This window comes from Malaclemys terrapin, chromosome 1, assembly GCF_027887155.1.
Source record: "Malaclemys terrapin pileata isolate rMalTer1 chromosome 1, rMalTer1.hap1, whole genome shotgun sequence".
NCBI lineage: Eukaryota > Metazoa > Chordata > Testudines > Emydidae > Malaclemys > Malaclemys terrapin.
The window spans coordinates 196264731-196270353 of NC_071505.1; the positions used below are offsets into that span (position 1 = coordinate 196264731).

The 5623-nt window shown below is 41.8% G+C and overlaps 1 pseudogene; it reads right to left on the minus strand.

The window, feature by feature from the left end:
- Positions 1-2375: 2375 nt before the first annotated feature.
- LOC128835603 (zinc finger BED domain-containing protein 5-like) lies at positions 2376-3837 on the minus strand (annotated as a pseudogene).
- Between the last annotated feature and the right edge of the window lie 1786 nt (positions 3838-5623).

The following is a 5623-nucleotide window of genomic DNA, read 5'->3' on the forward strand; positions in this document are numbered from 1 at the left end:
CATGGAAGCATGTCCTCTGGGGTGGTGGTCGAAGCATGAAGAGGCATAAGAAAGTTTAGCATATCTGCCATGTAAATACCTTGCAACGCCGGCTACAAAAGTGCCATGCGAACACCTGTTCTCACTTTTAGGTGACATTGTAAATAAGAAGCAGGCAGCAGCATCTCCTATCAATGTAAACAAATTTCTTTGTCTTAGGGATTGGAGAATAAGAAGTAGGACTGAGTGGACTTGTAGGCTCTAAAGTTTTACATTGTTTTGTTTTTGAGTGCAGTTATGTAACAAAAAAAATCTGCAATTGTAAGTTACACTTTCATGATAAAGAGATTGCAGTTCAGTACTTGTATGAGGTGAACTGAAAAATACTATTTCTTTTGTTTATCATCTTTACAGTACTTACATTTGTAACCAAAAATAATAATATAAAGTGAGCACTGTGCACTTTGTATTCTGTGTTGCAATAGAAATCAATATTGAAAATGTAGAAAAACATCCAAAAATATTTAATTGATATTCTATTGTTATAAGTGTGATAATTGTGATTAATTTTTTTGAGTTAATCACGTGAGTTAACTGCAATTAATTGACAGCCCTACTTTTAATCATCTTAATTTAAATGAAACAAGCACAGAAACAGTTTCCTTATCCAGAGGCGGATTAGCAATTGGGTCAATGGGACGCCCCCGGAAAAATAGGTGCCCCCATGCCCTGACCCACTCCACCCACCTGCACAGTGCTCCTGCCGGGGAGCGAGGGAAGCCCCCGCAACCCAACCCCGCTCCCTGGCAGGACCACCGGGGGGTGGAAAATGGGGGGGACTGCAGGTGGAAGCAGTGGGGAGGAGCCCCCACTTACTCTGGCCCTGAGCCCCAGAAAACCCTAATCCGCCTCTATCCTTACCTTGTTGAATCTTTTTTTTTTAAATTTTCCCTTTATTTTTTAGTCATTTACATTTAACACAGTATTGTAATGTATTTGTTTTTATTCTCTCTCTCTCTCTGCTGCCGGATTGCATACTTCAGGTTCCATGTTGTGTGATTGACTGGTCAGTCCGTAACTTTGGTGTTTGTAACTCTGCTTATTCAAAGTTTTAGCGTAATAGGAGAGTCATTTATCGCATATGCTTTCAGAAGTTGAAATTTATAGTTCTTTAAAAAAATGGAAACTCCTAAATTTAAACATCCTACCAGTAGAAAAATTGGGAAATTGAGAAATGAAATCTCGGTTCATGTAGTAAAAGCCGACAAACTATAATATTGTAGAATGGGATTTTCAAAAGGGCCCGAGAGAGTTGGGTGCTTAAGTGCATAGAAATGTCAACCGCAGTCAGTAGACATGAGAGTTGAAATCATGCTCTCCTCAATTCCAGTGTAATTCACCTTCCACTAAAATACAAGTATTGAGCTCGCACCTTCCACTCACGTAGCATTGCTGTGCCTGGGTGTAACAGTGCTCACTTGGGATCTGGTTGGGGAGCACGGCCTAGTGGTCATGGCCGCAACCCCTGACTCCCAAGGGAGTTGTGGGGAGGGGAGCCCGGGCCCTCCCACTCCACTGGGCTCAGACCCAGGGGCCTTTGGGCCACCAATGGTCTGGCAACCAAGATTTGTTCTCCCTGGGCCACTTCCTCTTGTCCCTCCCCCACCCCCCTGGTCAGCTTAGTCCAAAGCTTCCCCCATTGAGGAAGTCCAAACAATATAAGTAAGAGGGATTACCAATGTCCAGTGTCCACAGGCAGGGGAGAGGGGGATACTTCCCTTTCTGATTGTCTCTGGGGTGGGGCGTCCCTTCCCTCAGGGTGGGCCCCTTTGGGCAGCTGTGTCAGAGCCTTTAGGCTTCCCTCTGCTCTGCATTGCGGGGCTGCTCACCTCCAGCTCTGCCACCCAAATTAACTGTTTCCCTCTTTTTTTTTAATTCCTTCAGCAGATGGAGCATTTGCTGCAGGTGTGGCAGGGCAGGGCTGGCTGAGTGGAAAATAATCCCTTAACCCCTTGTTGACCAGTGTGGTGTTTGTATACCCCATCACACACCCTCCCCCTCAAGATGGAACCAGGAGACCTGTGGCCATTTGATTGCTCTCCCCTTTCCCTGGAAAAGAAGTTGGCATTCTGGTGGGCTTCCCTAGCTCAGTGCTGAATTTGGAATGCGTAAAGCTGTATTTTATAAAACAAAGCAAAAATACAAATTTAACATAACAAACTAACAATTTCTAACTGGAAAACACGTATAAAGTAGTACAAAAATCAAGTGCAAGAGTCAAAATTAAAAACAGTGTTCCACTTAAAAAAACCTGTTTTTATATATACACAAACATCAAACAAATTAGATTTTTACTAGGAAAATCTATTTTTATAGACAGAAATACAAATTTGGATTTAATGGGATTGGTGTTTCTGCATTTTTCTATCACAAATTCGCTTAATATTAGGAATAATGCTGGAAAGTTGAATCCTCATGTCAGGCGCAGCATCAAGTCTATTCCTATATTTGGTTTTTGTTGCAGTATACTACGAAGATCACGTCTCTCACAAATAAGTTGTAGTAAAAGGAAGGAGCTTGAACTGCACGTTTAGCCACATTAGAGTACTCTTCTATTAGGTTGCTCCAAAAATTATTCAGCGGAAGATCCTTAAACTTTTGTTTCAAATCAGAGTCAGAAATTAAGTCAATTAGGCTTTCATAATCATGCACAGTAAAGCCGACTGGTTTGGCTGTAATTACAAATGGATTTCGAACCCAAGCATTATCATCAGTAGTTGTAGAAGGAAAATATTCTAATAAAGAGGCCTGCAAGTCACGTAAGTGCTGTAAAATGGTGCTGGAAACTTCTTCATGGACTGTAGAATTTATTTCAGTCAGAAATTCATGTACTGTAGGGAAGCAGTCGAAGTTATTCTGTTCTACAGAAGATGCCCAGAATTCCAGCTTCTTTTTTAACGACGAAATTTTATCTATTGTAAAAATGGTCACATTCTTCCCTTGCGGCAACAGATTAATTTCATTTAATTTTGCAAAAATATCTGCAAGATATGCAAGTCTCATTAGCCAGGAGGAATTTGTCAGACAGTCATTAAATTTGCATCCTGAATTATCTGAAGTGAAGAATACCAGTAGTTCATTACAAAGCTCAAAAAGCCTCACAAGCACTTTTCCTCTGGATAGCCACCTCACTTCTGTATGTAAAAGAAGCGTTTTGTGCTGACTACCCATTTCCTCACACAAAATTTTAAATAACCTGGATTGAAGTGGTCGAGATTTGACAAAATTGATCATTTGTACTGCTTCATCGAGCACAATTTTCAGATATGCTGGTATTTTTTTAACTGCAAGTGCTTGTCTGTGTAGAACACAATGGTTCTTAGTGCTTTCTGGTGCCACACTTAGGATTCGCGTTACAACTCCCTTCATCTTCCTGATCATTGCCCGAGCACTGTCAGTACATACATCAATACATTTTCCCCAACTAATTACATGCTTTCTGATAAAATTGTTGATGCAGTTGAATATTTCTTCTCCAGTCGTGTTGCTTTGCAGAGATTCACATAAGAGCAGGTCCTCTTCAATAATATTATTAAATCTATATCGGACAAATACTAGTAGCACAGCAAGTCCTGAAACGTCAGTGGACTCATCTAGCTGCAATGAATACTCATGGCAAATTTTCAGTCGGCAAACTAGCTCTTTTTCTATGTCATCGGCAAGATCTTTAATACGGTGTGCAACAGTATTATTTGACAACTGTAGAGCATCAATTTTTTTACCAGACTGCTCGCTCAACATGCACGTTACAATATCTTTTGCGCAAGGCTTGATAAGCGTTTCTCCAATAGTGGAAAGTGGAAGTCAAATCCTAGTGAGGTAAATAGAAAGGAGCATAAACACTGCCAAATTAAGTGTAAAAATGTAATAAGAAAAGCCAAAGAGGAGTTTGAAGAACAGCTAGCCAAAAAATCAAAAGGTAATAACAAAATGTTTTTTAAGTACATCAGAAGCAGGAAGCCTGCTAAACAACCAGTGGGGCCCCTGGATGATCGAGATACAAAAGGAGCGCTTAAAGACGATAAAGTCATTGCGGAGAAACTAAACAAATTCTTTGCTTCAGTCATCACGGCTGAGGATGTTAGGGAGATTCTCAAACCTGAGCCGACTTTTGTAGGTGACAAATCTGAGGAACTGTCACAGATTGAAGTGTCACTAGAGGAGGTTTTGGAATTAATTGATAAACCTAACATTAACAAGTTATCGGGACCAGATGGCATTCACCCAAGAGTTCTGAAAGAACTCAAATGTGAAGTTGCGGAACTATTAACTAGGGTTTGTAACCTGTCCTTTAAATCGGCTTCTGTACCCAGTGACTGGAAGATAGCTAATGTAACGCCAATATTTAAAAAGGGCTCTAGAGGTGATCCCGGCAATTACAGACCAGTAAGTCTAACATCAGTACCGGACAAATTAGTCAAAACAATAGTAAAGAATAAAATTGTCAGACACATAGAAGAACATAAATTGTTGGGCAAAAGTCAACATGGTTTCTGTAAAGGGAAATCGTGTCTTACTAATCTATTAGAGTTTTTTGAAGGGGTCAACAAACATGTGGACAAGGGGGATCCAGTGGACTTAGTATACTTAGATTTCCAGAAAGCCTTTGACAAGGTCCCTCACCAGAGGCTCTTACATAAAGTAAATTGTCATGGGATAAAAGGGAAGGTCCTTTCATGAATTGAGAACTGGTTAAAAGTCAGGAAACAAAGGGTAGGAATAAATGGTACATTTTCAGAATGGAAAGGGGTAACTAGTGGTGTTCCCCAAGGGTCAGTCCTAGGACCAATCCTATTCAACTTATTCATAAATGATCTGGAGAAAGGGGTAAAAAGTGAGGTGGCAAAGTTTGTAGATGATACTAAACTGCTCAAGATAGTTAAGACCAAAGCAGATTGTGAAGAACTTCAAAAAGATCTCACGAAACTAAGTGATTGGGCAACAAGATGGGTCAGTCACATGACTTTTCATCAAAGCTGCTGAGGGATGAGGAGTTGTGATCCAATTTCCCACATCTGATGGTCTTTTTCCAGCCAATATAGTCATTCCTCCTGGAGTTCAAAGTGGGGGTACTGTGCAGCCCAGTGAGGATCTACGACCTCACTGGGAGTTGTTCATATGCACTATTTAAGGTCTCATCCTCCCTCTGGTCCTTCACGAAGTCTGCCTCTCGGGTCAGTAAGTCCCCTTCTTGGAGCAGGGTTTGTAACTCCTCCTCATTAGAAGGATCTTCCGGCAACACTTCCTCTTAGCTAGAACCCCACTTCCCGGGGTCCCGCTCCTTACCTACTCCAGCCAGTGTCATGGGCCAGGGTTCCCTGCCTGCTCTGGTTCCCTTGAACACTTCCTCCAGGAGCAGGTCTACATCCCCTCAATATGTCAGAGAAGTGCTCCCAATCTCAAACCAAGATAATGGGGTAGGCTAGGGTTGGGGCTAGCCCTACTACGAGGATCTTTGTGTTCTCCCCTGTGCTGACCTCTACCTGGGCACTGGGATAGGGTTTAATATCCCCATGAATGCAGTGTAGGAAGATGGTCTCCCTGGGGGCTTCAGGGTTGGGGACTAAGTTGTCCTAGACCAGGG